Genomic DNA, 16,577 nt, shown 5'->3' with positions numbered 1-16,577 from the left:
GAGGAAGGACCATTCAAAAACAGGAAGATGCCCTCAAAAACCCCATTCATAGAGCTGCCCAAGGAAAATATGCTTCCAAGTAATATTGCATGCCTACTTGATGTCAAAAAATATACCAGTTAAGTGATGCCGGTGCAGAAAAGCCTGTTGTATAGCCACTTGCTGGACGGCCAGGTTGTATATCCTCTGAATCCACACTGAAAGCGACTAAGGAGCTGCATGTATTCTAAGATCCAGAAAAGGTGGTGGCTAACCATCCACTCCAGCGTCTTTCCTATACAGATAGTGAACTCAACACTATGATAACTACTTGGGAATGTGCAGTCCTTCCCATTTTTTAAAACAGAAGTTAAAATTGCCTCTCGCTATGAGTCAGGAAAGAGTCCTGACATCCAAATGAGGTTTAAAATGGATGAGAAGGATATGACAATGTCTCACAGGTTGGTTTGGAGACTTCCATTCCCCACTACAGCAGCCACTGAGTACCTCCACACTCTCCAAGAAATCCTCCTGATGGTCTCCCAAACAACTACACTTTTAGTTTAACAGTTTATGGCGGTCAGGAACTGCTTCCACAATCTCTTTTTGTTGCCTCTAATAATTTGGCAACATTTTACCCTCACTAACTGAAATGCTGCGAGTTTCTGTGCAGTAGGCTGACACTTGAACCTATGCAGAGTTGCATGCTAGATCCTGATTGCAGAGCTGCATTTGTCACTCCATCAAGGGACAGGCAGTTTTTTTCAGTTGGGCTGAAGACTGCAAAATGGAGACTTCAGTGGTGTGGTGAAACTTTTGGTAATATCATCCACCTATTACTGGACACTGTCTCAGTGTTCAAAAACAGGAAGTTGCATATAGAAGCACTGTCTGCCCTACTGAGCACCCATGATGGCAGCTCTCTCTCAGACACCAATCTGTCTACCAGGTGAATCCCGATCAGAAAGAGATCACCTGAGTGCAAGTCGCCGACCTCCTACCTTTGAGTGGTGTGTGCAAGGGCAAGAGAGCATACTCAGAGATTGATATCAGTGATCAACCCTATTTCAGTGCTGAAGTGGGTGCTCTGCCCTATATTCAAGAAACACATATATGAAGACAGGAGAAGAATCGCAGTTTCTCTAAGCCTGGGTCCGGTGGAGCAGAACCCCAAAGCACATTGTGTGCATTAAAATCAACACAGATGAGGGAGGGTTGGGGGAGTTGAGTAAGGTATTCACTGAGAGCCTCTTCACCAAGCACCTCATGTGAAGTCAGGTAGAGTGAACATACTGTCAACTCATGATGCTCATGCACTGATACAGTGACAGATCCAGAATTTAAAGTTCCTTTAGAAGATACATACACACTGATCAACCCTAAGCTAACAGGTATAGTTCCTCTACATGTATCCTGAATAAAGTATTTAACAGAAGCCATTTTAGCGGTGAGTGTCTGTCCCCCTGTCGTTTCTCCATGGTGGAAGATTGAGCCGGAGGAGGGAGGGTTTACATGAGGGACTCACTAGTTCCATCAGGATTATGTTTACCATCTGATCCATCAGACAGGATCATGGTTGAATGGTCTGGCAGCTTTGGCCCTGATGGTTTGGCTTGTTGGTTTTCATTTCCAGCTTGGATTTTGGGGGTTGTAGTAAGACCATTTTAATAGAACTATGTTTTTGGTTCTCTTCTTCTCTCTGTGGATAGGGCCTGTCATTGTCAATTTTAAAATTTTTATGGTGAATTGAAATGTTCAAAGACTTTTCGTGCTTGCATCCAGTCACCATTCAATACATTCCATGATATTTCAACTGGGCACCTGTCAGTCATCCCCAAGTGAGCCACAGAAGACTGACGAAGACAACTCCCACTCCTCAATTCAGGTAGTGTGCTGTGGGTATTCTATGCTTGTGTCAAGATAGTGGTGACAAAGTGATGACACTACCCAACAGGCAGTGCTCTCACTGATGGAACCATGGAACTCAGCTGTCAGGGTTGCCACTTGCCACAACCACTGGTGGTCTCCATTGTCTACAATTACAACAAACCTTTGAGATGATAGGGTTCCACAGACTGTCCAAAGATGTTAACTATAGCAGTGCATCAATGTGGCAAATCCATATGACCACTCATTCACCATTGCTTGAGTGCAGAAGTATGAGGCTGGCAATGTCCACACTCACCCTCACGAGGGCACAACAGTCCTGCCATGCAGCTAAGGGAATATGGAGTCTATGCAGCTCGATCACAACATAGAAGTACTAATGGATCCAGCAAGCACTTGAATGTATTTAAAATGAGAATTTCTTTTTTAGCTGTCACTTTTCTATGTTTTTTTGCAGAGAATGTGTTGGCTGTATAACTGGGACTCATCAAACATTACCACAGAGGCTGAGTATGATTATGTATAATGAAAATTAAAGTGATAGCCAAATACTGAATGTTATTGAAGGCCACTGATTTACCTGTGGAACTGTAATTCTGTGTGAGAGAGTAGTTGATGAAATGGAGGTACATGAACAATATTTTCATACTATGGCCTCATGGAGAAGAGAAATTAATGAAGGTTATACATCATTTGAGCTTCAACCATAACAACATCTGGTTCACTACGGAAATAGGGAAAGAGGACTGTCTGCCTTTCCTGGATGTTTTGGATAGACGAAAGAGTGATGGCTCTCTGGGGCATTCAGTTTATCATAAGCTCACTCACATTAATTTGTATGTACAAGTGTTTAGTTGACATCACCAACCTCAAACTATGAGTGTGATTAAAACACTTACACGCAGAGTCCATACAGTCTCAGATCTTGATAGTGTGCTTAAAGAGCTTGTTGACCTAACAAGGGAACCTCCCCATCACATCCCCCTACGATTTAGTTATAAGTTGTCACAGTGGATAGGCCTTGAAAAACTGAACACAGATCAATCGAGAAAACAGGAAGAAGTTGTGTGGAACTATGAAAAAAATAAGCAAAATATACAAACTGAGTAGTCCATGTGCAAGATAGGCAACATCAAGGACAATGTGAGCTCAGGAGCGCCGTGGTCCCGTGGTTAGCGTGAGCATCTGTGGAACGAGAGGTCCTTGGTTCAAGTCTTCCCTCGAGTGAAAAGTTTATGTTCTTTATTTTCGCAAAGTTATGATCTGTCCGTTCGTTCATTGACATCTCTGTTCACTGTAATAAGTTTAGTGTCTGTATTTTGCGACCGCACCGCAAAACAGTGCGATTAATAGACGAAAGGATGTGCCTCTCCAATGGGAACCGAAAACATTTGATCGCAAGGTCATAGGCCAACCGATTCCTTGACAGGAAAACACGTCTGATATATTCTATACGACACTGGGGACGGCATGTGCGTCACATGACAGGAATATGTTGTCGACCCACCTAACTTGTACACTTGGCGAATGGGTAAAAAGATTCTTCTACCTTGCCCGATTTAGGTTTTCTTGTGGATGAGATAATCACTCCCAAAAAAGTGATGAAAACATAAGAGTTTGTCACATAAACTGCAACAAATGAATGCAACAGTTTCACAGTCTCACAGTTTTCCATGTGCTCTGCCAAAACATATGTTTTTAACGTTTTCAAATTTTTCCGTGTGTAGACCGTCAAATCCATCGGACGGACAGATAATAATTGTCTGAAAATAAAACAGTAAACTTTTCACTCGAGGGAAGACTTGAACCAAATACATCTCGTTCTGCAGCTGCTCACGCTAACCAAGGGACCATGGCGCTCCTGAGCTCAAACTATCCATGATGTTGCCTATCTTGCGCATGGACTACTCAGTTTGTATATTTTGCTTATTTTTTTCATAGTTCCACACAACTTCTTCCTGTTTTCTCGATTGATCTGTGTTCAGTTTTTCAAGGCCTATCCAATGTGCCAACTTATAACTAAATCTGAGGGGGGTGCGATGGGGAGGTTCCCTTGTAAGAACAGTGTTCAGGGAAAATGGCCACTCTAACCGGTACATTAACAGTGCACTGTCATTTAAAACCAAGAATAAGGAAGTGGATGAAAAGGAGAGCATTGGCAAAATCTTGAGCTTTTTTGCTCTTTATTATTGACAACACTTCACTTAAGATAGCAAGGATCATACCTAAATTTCAGGTGGAAGTGGATTTTCTGCCCACTACCAAAGACTGCAGACCTTGTGGGGTCAGTGAGGGGCAGTTAGTTATTGTGGAAGGCCAGAATAATGTGGTGTGGCTTATATAGGTCAGACCACACACAATTTGGACAAATGCTCCACTGAACATCAATGCTGTGCTTGCCTATTGCAACTGAGAAAGTCTGTTATTGCCAAACATTGATCTGCACTGGACATTCCATGGAGTATGATCAAATAATACTTTTGACCACACGACGTCTTTCTGGGACTCCATTATTAAAGAATCAGTGTAAATTCACCTGGTGGAAAATCTGATAAACAGTGTTAGCAGTGGAGCCCTGCAAACCCGTGACCCATCTGAGGGGTCTGTGCACACCTGCAGTGCATGAGGAAGAGAGTGAATACACTTTGCATAGTTTGGCATAAGTAGATAAAGATGACTGATGATGCATCCTCCATTAACACAATTGAGTGAGCGCTTGTTCACACCACGTGGATGTCAAATGCATGTCCACAGCCATGTGGATATCACGCCGATGTCCAAAGCCACATGAACAACACACACTCACACTCACTTGTACATATGCGGTATATCTGCAGTGGCTGCAGTTAAAATCTCACTGACATTGAGACACATTTTAGACTGAACAAATGAAAAAGATCTGCATTGTGGAGTGTGATAAATTATTACGTCTGTCAACTATGTATATAATTAACAAAAAACTTCAGTCTAACAACACAGTAGGCCTTCATGAATAAATCGAGTAAATGAACTAATAGTACTTGTCACAGTTGATAATATTAGCTGCAAAGAGGAAGGAAGTGTAAGATGCAGTGGTAAACAGAGCTGGACAATATTCAGACAAATTTCTATCTTAATAATTTTTCTAATAAGTGGATCATTCAAACAAATTCATTCATGAATAAATTATTTGTAACTTAAATGAAGAAAAATGTAGAATGCCAGCATATTTTCTTTGTTTACTTCTTGTATAGAGTTCCGTAACTAGTGTTTGTTCCCCTGGCTCAGTGCAGTTTATGTTTGATAAATAACTTATTAATGGTTTACATAGAATTGTGCAGTGGTGGGTGTTTCAGTGGTTAAGTTCCTCATTACAAATCTGACAGTAGAAGTTTGATCCCCTTTTGGTATTATGATTTTTTTTGCTACTTATTGCTTCTTTCCCTTCTAACAATGCCAAATTAATTTGTACCGTAGTACAGAGTACGTGTTAAACAGTAGGTCTGCCTCTAACAAGCTGTATAAGTCAGTTCAGAGATGGAAGTCAAGGGCACACCACCACATCTACTAAAGCTTAAACAATCAGATATGGGTGTCTCGGACAATGGAAAGTTCTGGATGGAATAACGAAAAGACAGAAAGGATAGACTGATACTCACCACAAAGAGGATGTGTTGAGTTGCAGACAGGCACAATGTGAAGGATGACTAAAATATTAAGCTTTCAGGTGAAGTCTTTCATCCAAAATGGAAACACACACTCATTCACACAAGCCACTGTCTTCAGGCAGTGAAGTCTGAATGCGACTGCGTCTGACAATATCAAAGAGGTAAAAAGGAGGTACGGAATGTAGAAGAGATAGAAGTCATGTGTAGCGTTGGAATGTAGAAGGGACAGAAGTCATGTGTAGTGTTGGAATGGGAGCAGGGAAGGGCAGCGATGGTTGAGGTTGCGGGCAGGGTTACAAGAAAAAAGGATATGTTGTAGGGAGAGTTCGGCACAACTCAGAAATCTGATGATGGTAAGAACAATCCAGTTCACGCAAGGTGTGATGCAATCATTGATGTGAAGTACATTGTGTTGGGTAGCATATTCAGCAACTGGGTGGACAAGTTGCCTCTTAACCACATTTATTGGTGACCATTCATATGGAGAGACATCTTACATACAATAGCCAAAGAAAAGTTGAAAAATTGGGCCATGAGTTTCAAATGATGATGTCATAACAGAAAATTTACTTTGAATATGATTTGGCATAGCGAAGTTATTTACTAAAACCCAAAATAAAATTGGTGATTTCTTAATTTTTGATGAAGAAAATGGTGATTTGAAAGTCTCATATCGTTATCCTGAAATGAAGGTGATTTCAGGAAATATATCACATCAATATCCTTTTTGAAGATGTAGAACACATTTTCTTTAGTATGTCAGGAAGGCAAATCTGAACATCAAATACACTTTCTGACGAGACATTTGAAAAAAGTGTAGTTTTGAAAATTAATTTAAAAGCAACAAAATATACATTTCTTATAACTGACAAATAATTGGAGTAATAAATCTCACTCGATTTCAAATTATTTATTATTCATAACTTTTTTTTATTTTGTGTGATGAATAAATATTTTTATTAATGTAAATTAATAATGTTTCAAATAAATATTTATATTTATTGTAATGAGTAACGAATAATAGTTGTTATCAGTATTTGTTTCTCATCATTTAAATAAATTATATCCAACCCTAGTGGTGAGGGAAGCACACTGAGCAGGACCACACTGCAAATTCGCAACCTATGTGCAAGTGAGTGCAAGTGTGTGTTACCCACATGGCTTTGGACATGCATGTGACATCCAAATGGCTGTGAACAACACTCACTCAGGTGTGTTAATAGGTGATGCACCATCGGTCGTCTTCGGCAACTTTTACCGACCTATGCAAAGTGTATTCACTCTCTCTCTCTCTCTCTCTCTCTCTCTCTCTCTCTCTCTCACATGCAGCAAGCATGTACAGACTGCTCAGATCGGTCATGGGTTTGAAGGGCTCTGCCACTAACATGGTTCATCAGATTTTCGGCCAGGCATATCTCCATGAATTTTTTTTAATAATGGAGTCCTAAGATGATGTTGCTGTGGTCAAATTTATAGTATGATCATACTCCAATGAATGTCCAATGATACAATGTTTGGCAACAGCAGACTTTCTCAGTTGTAAAAGGCAAGCACAGAGCTGATGTTCAGTGTAGCATTCTTCCACACTGCGTGTGGTCTGACCTATATAATAAGCAACTCCACATGACAAGCTATTTTGGACACCCTGGACTTTGCAATAACAAATTGTCCCTCAATGATCTCAGAATATCTGTAATCATTGATGGTGGGCTGAAATTTATGGATGATTCTCAGTATCTTAAGCAAAATAAAGCCAAAAAATGGCAGAGTAGCTCAAGACTTTGCCAGCATGCTCATCTATTCATCCACTTCCTGGTTCTTGGTTTCAAATGACAGTGCTCGGTTAATCTGCTGGGTAAACAACTACAGTCATACATGCCCATGTCAAAACTGTAAAACACAAAGACAAGGAGAGGAGTAAAAAGCAACTACACATCAATCCCAATCGACAAAAGACAAGACAGCTAAAAACAGAGATGTGGAGAAAAGTCTATAAAATATGCCATAGAGAAATGGAGGTCCAGATCTAAAAATTAAATGGCATTCACCATATTGCTGCAACAGATAAAAAGTAAAGCAATGTTGACAGCCCGCACGTCATTTGCTAAAATGGCTGATAACTCAGACATCAAGCACAAATGAGGATGTACACAGTTAGAAAAAGGGCATTCCATCAGGAAACTGCGGACAGTTAAAAGTCAGTCACAATGTGCACAAATTGGTGGGGGAGCACCATCTAACAAATGGCGATGGCTAAAAAGACATGCCCAACAAGCTACCTAGTTAAAATGACCTTGTGGTGAGAGGGCTAAGAGGAGATTTCCCAAGCCACTGGGAGAGCCTTAAATATCCTGGAGCTTGTTCTCACGAAGGGAGGACCAATTGTGACACCAAAGTGACACCACCTGCTGACAGGTGGCAACACAGAGATCATCAGAGGGAATGTAAGAACTAGCGGGCTAAGGTACGAGGACTTCACTCTTGGCAGCAGCATTAGCAATCTCGTTTCCTGTCAGACCAACGTGACCAGGAACCCACATAAACATCACAGTGGCTCCATCAAGAGTGAATGAGTGACAGCTTTTTTCTTGGACCTGTTGCACTAAGGGATGGATTGTGTGCAGCATACAGAGACTTTGAAGGACACTGAGAGAGTCTGCGCAGATGATGTAATTGAAAACCCTGTGTCACCAGGTGTATTGCATGGCCTGATACAGGGCGAAGAGATCTGCTGTAAATACTGAGCAGTGTTTCGGAAGCCGATACAGAAAAACGTCGGCACCAATGACGAAGGCACACCCGATGCCACAGTCAGTCCAAGAGCCATCAGAGTATACAAAGGTACTATCGCGAAGTTCTATGCAGAGGTCATGAAACCGAAAGTGATAGAGCGAGGCTGGAGTAGTGTCCTTAAGAAGCAAATGAAGGCCAAGATGAACATAGGCTGCCGCACAAAGCCAAGGTGGTGAAGGGTTCACACCAACCAGGGAAGTTGCAGGTAGCGTGAAGTTAAGCTGCCAGAGGAAGAGCCAAAAGCAAACTCCAGGAGATAACAGAGAAGAGGGACGTGCCTCATACTGGTGATAAAAGGAGTCACTGAAGGAAGAGGCATAGGATGGGTGGCCACACATGGCAGACAAACGGCATGCATATCTGCTGCAGAGGAAGTCACAGCGGTAGTTCGGCAGCTACTGCATACAGACTCTCAACTGGGCTTGTCTAAAAGGCGCCAGTGGCCAAATGAATACCATGATGATTGAGAGTATTGAGAAGGCGTAAGAGTGACAGACGTGCAGATGCATAAATGAAACACCCATAGTCTACTTTTGAACGGACAAGGGTCCGGTACAAATGGAGGAGGGTGATTCGATCTGCACCCCAGGAAGTACCATTGAGGACATGTAGGACAATGAGAGACCACATACAGAGGTCTGCCAGGTAAGACACGTGGGAGGACAAAGAAAGTTTCCTATTGAGCATGAGCCCCAGGAATTTCATAGTTTTGACGGAAGAGCAACAGAATCAAGATATAAAGATGGTGGAGAAACCGATTGCGCCACCAGAAAGTCATACAAACGGTTTTTTCAGTGGAAAAACAAAAGCCATTGTTGATGATCCATGAGTAAAGATGATCAGGACACCGCTGAAGACGTCACTCAAGAAAACAAGTCTGTGGAGAGCTGCAACAAATGGCAAAATCGTCATGAAAAAGGGAGCCAGAGATGCCTGGTGGGAGACAGGCCATTATGGGGTTAATGGCGATAGCAAAGAGGATGACACTCAGTATGCAACCTTCAGGCACACTGCTTTCCTGGAGAAAGGTGTCAGACAACGCAGAACCCACATGCGCCTGGAAAATGTGGACTTTTGAAAGTTCCTGAATGAAACAGGGCAGGCAGCCATGGAAGCTCCACGTGTAGAAAGTACAGATACCAGTCCTCCAGCAGGTTTCGTAGGCTTTCTCCAAATCGAAAAACATGGCCACAGTCTGGGATTTCCACAGAAACCCATTCATTACACAGGTTGACAAAGTGACGAGATGTTCAACTGCAGAATGGTGGTGCTCGAAATCCACACTGTGCAGTGGTTAGTAAATAGCGAGACTCAAGCCACCATACCAGCCAGGCATGAGTCATACATTCCATCACCTCGAAAACACAGCTTGTGCGAGGAGGGGGGCAGTAGCTAGAAGGAAGGTGTTTGTCTTCACCCGGCTTAGGTATGGGTATGACAGTGGCTTCAGGCCAGCATTTGGGAAACATGCCCTCTGCCCAGATGCGTTTGTACATATTAAGCAGAAAGTGCTTGCCCATAAGAGAAAGGTGCTGCAACATCTGAATGTGAACAGCATCTGGCCCTGGGGCGGAGGATCTTGATGACGTGAGAGCATTACCTAGCCTGCCTCAAAGTAAAGGCGGAATTGTAGCACTCATGATTCTGAGAAGAGAAGGGTATCACCCAAGCCACCTTCCCTCATTTCCAATGGAGGGAGGCGGTGTGATAGTGGGAGGAGCTTGAAATCTCTGCAAAATAGTGACCCAAGGTGTTAGAGATAGCAATAGGGTCTACGATGACATCATCTGCTACTGTCAGGCTGGAAACTGGGGAAGGGATCTTGGCCCAGAGAGCCGTTGGAGGTTGGCCCATATGATGGAAGAGGGAGTGGAACTATCAAAAGAACAAGTGAATGAAATCTCGAAGAACGTGACAACACTGTGCAGGCATCTGTTTATAATGGATGCAGTTTGCTATTGTAGGATGATGCTTAAAAATGCAGAGAGCACTTCTCCATGCATGAATTGTGTCGCGGCACGCCTCAGTCCACCAAGGGACCAGGACATGCCATGGTAAAGAAGAAGTGTGAGGAATGGAAAATTCTGCAGCAGTAAGGCTAACATTTGTGAGAAATACCACCTGGTCATCACAACTGGGGAAACCATGTTTGTCGAATGTCGCCAAAGAGGAGTAAAGCCCCCAGTTGGCCTTAGTAAGCTGCCATTTGGGTGTGCAAGGAGGTGGGGTAGGAGTCAGCAAACGGATAACACATGGGAAATGGTCGCTCGAATGTGTGTTAGAGAGAATGGACCACTCGAGATGATGGGCAAGCTGGGCAGTGCAGAAGGATAGGACCAAATGGGAATGTGTGCGTGAGGAGTCTGAGAGGAAAGTGGGTGCTCCTGTGTTTAGGAAGAAGAGGTTTATTTGATTAAGATGATCACCAAGAGGGCACCACTCAGACAGGTTCTGGGAAAACCCCAAAGGGGATGGCGCACATTAAAGTCACCAAGCAGCAGAATGGGGTGAGGTAGCTGTCCAATAAGCTGGAGGAAGTCTGGTGACATCGAATGACAAAGGGATGCAAATAGTACAGAGGGAAAAGGTGAAGTGCGGAAGGAAAAGGCAAACTACAACAGCGTAAAGATGGGTAGTCAGAGAGATGTGTTGAATACGAACATCATCCCGTATGAGCAGCATGACTCTCCCATGAGATGGAACGGCGACCTCAGGGGAACTTAAAATGGGCTGAGAAGAAATGTGAAAGCTCAAAGCAGTCATGAGGACACAATTTTGTTTCCTGAAGGCAGAGAACAAGTGGCCACTGTGATTCTAACAGAAACCGTAAATCTTCTTTGTCGGATCAAAGGCCACAAATGTTCCACTAGAGGAGAGTCAGGACGAGGAAAAAATGCAGGTGTGTCACCTCGGCCGCTGCCGAGTGCCAGCCTGCAAAGACTTGGCACAGAGGCAGGAGAATCCTGCTCCATTAGCAGAGGCATCAGCTTTCTTCTGCTGTTGGCCTGTGGAGACCAGCACAGGGAAACGGTTGGTGGTGCATAGCAGCAGCATGAAGGTCAGCTGGGCGATGGTATCATGTGGTGACATCGTCGAAGAGGATCTTCAAGTCACTGAGGGAGAAGACCATTTGTCTTTGTTTGACTTCTTTGAGACTTTCCAGTTATCAGAGGAAGACTCAGGTGTTGGCTAGCTGGAGAGAAGTAGAAAGTCTTCACAGGAGTAATCCTTCTGCTCTTTGCAGCCTGCCAGTTGTGTGGCTGGTGACTTCACTCCATGAGGCAAGGGTCTGATGCCTTGCTGCACAGATGGACGAGGAGACGGTGATGCTACCATGACACTGGGGATCTCACATCATTAGAACTGAATTTGAGGTCACTTTTCTTCGTGGTCATGTCCTTCATGGAGCAAAATGTAGCAAGAACAGTACTGTAAGTGCCAGACGGTAGAAGACAGGGTTTGCAACTAGCCATTAACTTGCGGGTGATCATATAAGGTACTTTTCCCTTTACCCAGATCTCCTGGGCAGCCCACTCATCAAGATATGTGGGGCAATCTCATGAGGAGGCGGCATGGTCAGCACTTGAGGTGATACAGTGGGGAGAAGGAGGCGGACAATAGCCCTCATGTGCATCCCTACCACAGGTTAAGCATTTGGCCGGGTGTCAACAAGATATTTGAGTATGGTTGAAACAATGACATTGGTAGCAGCACTCAGGTTCGGAATGGGTGGTCGGACTGTAACAACTTCATAGCCTGCTTTGATCTTACATGGAAGCACCACTTTACAAAAGGTGAGGAAAAAGAGTGCATGTGGGCACTATGGAGGCATCTACCTTTTTCATCACCCAACGGATGTCAATGACAACCTGACCAGAGAGGTATGTTTGGATTTTGGCCTCGGTCAAACTGTCCAGCAGCCAAGTGTAAGTAACACCACAGGACGAATTCAGCGTTCTATGGTCCTCAAAACGAACAGGTCATGGAGAAGTGAAGCAGCAAGCAATTTTTGTGCTTGAGAATAAGAAGTAGTCTCCAAAAGCAAAGTGCCATTACGTAAATGACACAGGTCCGGCAATTGCACCAACATCTTTCTGAATTAGAAATGGATTTACGTTTGCAAAGGACTGATCCTCTTCAGTACATGAAACCACAAGGAACCATGATGCAGCTGGGAGGGTCTTTGAATCAGGAGCTTCATTCCATTTATGTTTGGTAGTTGTGGACTGCAAAGATGATCTCATTGTGAGAAAATCTCCCATGAGTGCCAGAGTCCCTGATGGCATGCTCCTTCCAATTGGGAACCGCCTTCACAAGGGGGCACATCTGCCTTAGGTGATATTCACACCCCTCGAACACCTGACAGAGGGGCCAATCGGCAATTTTGGAAGGTCGCAGCTTAGGGAATCACCCCTCCCTGCGCCTGGCCTGTACCAGGGGGTACATGCGAACCCAACCTGTTGACCCGGGACTGGGAATTACACCTTACCCTGTCACCTGTTATACATCAGATGCATGAGCTGGCCTTCGGCAAAGCACAGAGAGGAAGAAGAAAAAGAGGAGCCTCATATGCCAAAGCAGAGGAAGGATAGGAGAAGGTGAATGAAGAAAGGAAAACGGAATGAAAAAACAATGGTGAGATTGTTCTTATGTCAGCTACAGACAATGCGGAACATCCCCAAAAGCACCCCAGACATTTTTCCCAAGGGTTTGGAAACATAATAGCAAGAGGGTAGACATGCAGCATGGAAGGGAAAAGATGCTGCAAAGGCTGGGACCCCTTGGTAGCCAAGCATGAGCCCACTAAAGACTGTTGAGCTCCCTGGGAGGGAATTTCGGATTTGCTGCCAGTCATTATTCAATACATTCCATGATATTTCAGTTGGGCACCTGCACATCAAAGACTTTGAAGATGATATTTGAACATGTGACGTCACAGAAACTGCACTGCTACAGCATGTGACTCCGTACGCGCGCGTGGTCTAGAGTTCCTACCACGCGCGTACGGGATTCGCCAATGCAACATGAAACTGCTCAAAAACATTGAACATGGACGTACGCTACATTGACCGGAGGCTATAGAGTGAGAACAAATTGTTTCCTTTCATTTGAGACCATTTTCATGAAATTCTGTTAAGTATTTAATTAGTTATTGATGGAAATGTGAATATATGTTCTGTGTGAACAACAAGTGTACGCGATTCGCAAATTGAAAATTTTCTAAGTCCCGTTCAAGGTCACGAGCTTCGCGTGTATATAAGTAGTTACAGTCAGAGCCGACGTCAGTCGGCGAGCAGCAGCACGTGCAACTGCATGTTCCGAGATGCCTCGCTACAGCAGAAGATATCGACGTTCCCGTCAAACTGTTTATAAGGCCATAGAAGATCTGGAAGTGAGAGTTGGTAACAAAGGATCACAAGTTATTCTGCAAGGTCCATCAGTGTTTTGTGGGTGTACTATTAATTTTACACTTACGCAATTAGACGCAGCTCAAGCTGGCAATGGTTGGATTACAGTTGCTGTTGTTCGTTTTGATGGTAATAAAGTGAAGAATGTTACTGGTTTGGAAGCATTTAATGCAAGAGATGTTATTGCTTACCGTACTTTTCATGTTGGAGAAGTGTATAATAGAGATTTGGGATTGTCATACTTTGTATCTAACCAGTCATTTTATTTAAGAACAAGAAATCATCGTAAAATAAGTGAACAAGAGAGTGTGTGTATATGGATGAAAGGTGCTGGAAGATGTGCTAAAGTCCAAGTGACTGGAGATGTAACACATTATTATAGAAATTGAAATAAATAATTTTTTTAATTATTAACTTCTTTTATTTCAAAACCTAATTTAATAATTATTCTAATCGGCTAGTTTCTGATCATCGGACGTACGCTACATTGACCGGAGGCCATAGAGTTGGAACAATGTGATGCAATATACTCTCAGTGGTGACGCATAGCGAGGCATCTGGCGCTTGGCGCCGCGCCAAAGCTGAGCCATCTAAGACTGCAGACATTCCCATCAGTCTTCAATGGCTCGCCAGAGCATGACTGGCAGGTGCCCATTCGAAGTAGTACAAAATGTATTGAACAATGATCCTCTAGAAGCCCAATATTTCCTTCAATGAGTCTGTTGTTCTTTCCAACAATAGGCACTGCTGCCATCGTTATTTTAGATGTTGTAATGCTTGGTTGTTCGATTTGTTGTATAGATTTGCGGCTACAGTGACAATTCCAGGCAGATGTACTCTGCTCAGCTGTTAATGTCTGGGTGCCAACACTAGTCTTTTGTACAGGATGCTTCAACACTGAGGCAGATGACTGCCCAGATGTTAGTGGCTGTGAGGCCTTAAATGTCTCCTTCACTTCAGGGTATAAGATGCAACGTGTCACTTTAATCTCTTGGATTTTTTTCTCTTCTGCTAAAAACTGGATGGGCATGAGAACAGCTGACACACATGGGCAGGGTGGTACTCATACAATGAGAACTGGAGTTATGGGTGGAAGTGCCACATCTTCCACACACACAAAGACCACTTCTACCCATGGTGTTATGACTATAGTGTTGACACCTAAAGCAGTGCACTGGTTTAGATACATAGGGCCTAATTTTAAGGTGGAGAAAACTTGCTACAATATGTTAAGGCAACATTGGAAAACTGAATCGGTGTGTAAAGGATGTTGACTTCTGCAGCTCACCGTCAACCCTTTCCTGAAATTCCTGCTTTCCAGTTCCTGTTGGAGTTGTTTGGTGTCTGTATCTACAATGTCTGGCAACCTTTCAACAGAGAGAATCTGACAGATGCATGTCCTTCTGTCTTTTGTTGTTGTTGTGGTCTTCAGTCCTGAGACTGGTTTGATGAAGCTCTCCATGCTACTCTATCCTGTGCAAGCTTCTTCATCTCCCAGTACCTACTGCAACCTACATCCTTCTGAATCTGCTTAGTGTATTGATCTCTTGGTCTCCCTCTACGATTTTTACCCTCCACACTGCCCTCCAATGCTAAATTTGTGATCCCTTGATGCCTCAAAACATGTCCTACCAACCGATCCCTTCTTCTAGTCAAGTTGTGCCACAAACTTCTCTTCTCCCCAATCCTATTCAATACCTCCTCATTAGTTATGTGATCTACCCACCTTATCTTCAGCATTCTTCTGTAGCACCACATTTCGAAAGCTTCTATTCTCTTCTTGTCCAAACTGGTTATAGTCCATGTTTCACTTCCATACATGGCTACACTCTATACAAATACTTTCAGAAACGACTTCCTGACACTTAAATCTATACTCGATGTTAACAAATTTCTCTTCTTCAGAAACGATTTCCTTGCCATTGCCAGTCTACATTTTATATCCTCTCTACTTCGACCATCATCAGTTATTTTGCTCCCTAAATAGCAAAACTCCTTTACTACTTTAAGTGTCTCATTTCCTAATCTAATCCCCTCAGCATAACCCAATTTAATTTGACTACATTCCATTATCCTCGTTTTGCTTTTGTTGATGTTCATCTTATATCCTCCTTTCAAGACACTGTCCATTCCATTCAACTGCTCTTCCAAGTCCTTTGCTGTCTCTGACAGGGCTGTGGAAAGGTGACTTCTTCCAAATGAATCTTTGACATATTTAAAAACACTAATCACATTATTTATCACAGATAGTGGTTTGTTACTAGTGATGGGTGTACTGATGTTTACAGACATCTCAGGTGGACTACTCACATGAGGTCCCTTTGGGGTTTGGGTGTTAATACTGTCCGATGGACCACCTGAACCACTGGGAGTAGAAAATAAGTGATTTAGGCTTCGTGGAAGTCATATGAGCAGTTAGTGAAGTGAGCATCCACCCAGACAGAGCCCCGGTTGCCTGGGGTAAGCCTTATACAACTGAGGAGTGGCAGGTTCCCAGAGGTTGCCTGCTAAGGATAGTTGTGCCTCTCAATGACCAAAAATTTCATTGGTGTGCAGTTAATATTGAGATTAAGTTCTTTTCTTGTTATTTTTACCATTCTTCAGATCTGAGTGGTTAAGCCAAGATCCTCTTTTTCCTGGGGGGAGAGGGGGGGGGGGGGGCGGAAATTCCACCGCTACACCGCACACCCATAGCACTTTATATCTATCAGCGAAGCTAAATCTTTTGCCTCCCATCCAGTAATTCTGTCCTGATTAATTCTTGATTGAAATTTCCTGTGTACAAGTTCTACTCACCATTAATCTGTGCTAGCCAGCCTATGTGCAGAGATAATAGTTTTCTCAGGTCAAATGATAAGTTCAG

At 43.3% G+C, this 16,577-nt stretch overlaps 1 protein-coding gene across 1 annotated transcript in view; it reads right to left on the bottom strand.

Moving 5' to 3' along the window:
- The window catches only part of LOC126263434 (spatacsin), a 351,500-nt gene that overhangs the window by 259,847 nt on the left and 75,076 nt on the right, over nucleotides 1–16,577 (bottom strand). The window lies entirely within an intron of this gene.

Source organism: Schistocerca nitens, chromosome 6 (genome assembly GCF_023898315.1).
Source record: "Schistocerca nitens isolate TAMUIC-IGC-003100 chromosome 6, iqSchNite1.1, whole genome shotgun sequence".
Taxonomy (NCBI): Eukaryota; Metazoa; Arthropoda; class Insecta; order Orthoptera; family Acrididae; genus Schistocerca; species Schistocerca nitens.
The sequence above is the reverse complement of the archived record's forward strand: the minus strand, read 5'-3'. Positions and strand labels throughout refer to the sequence as shown.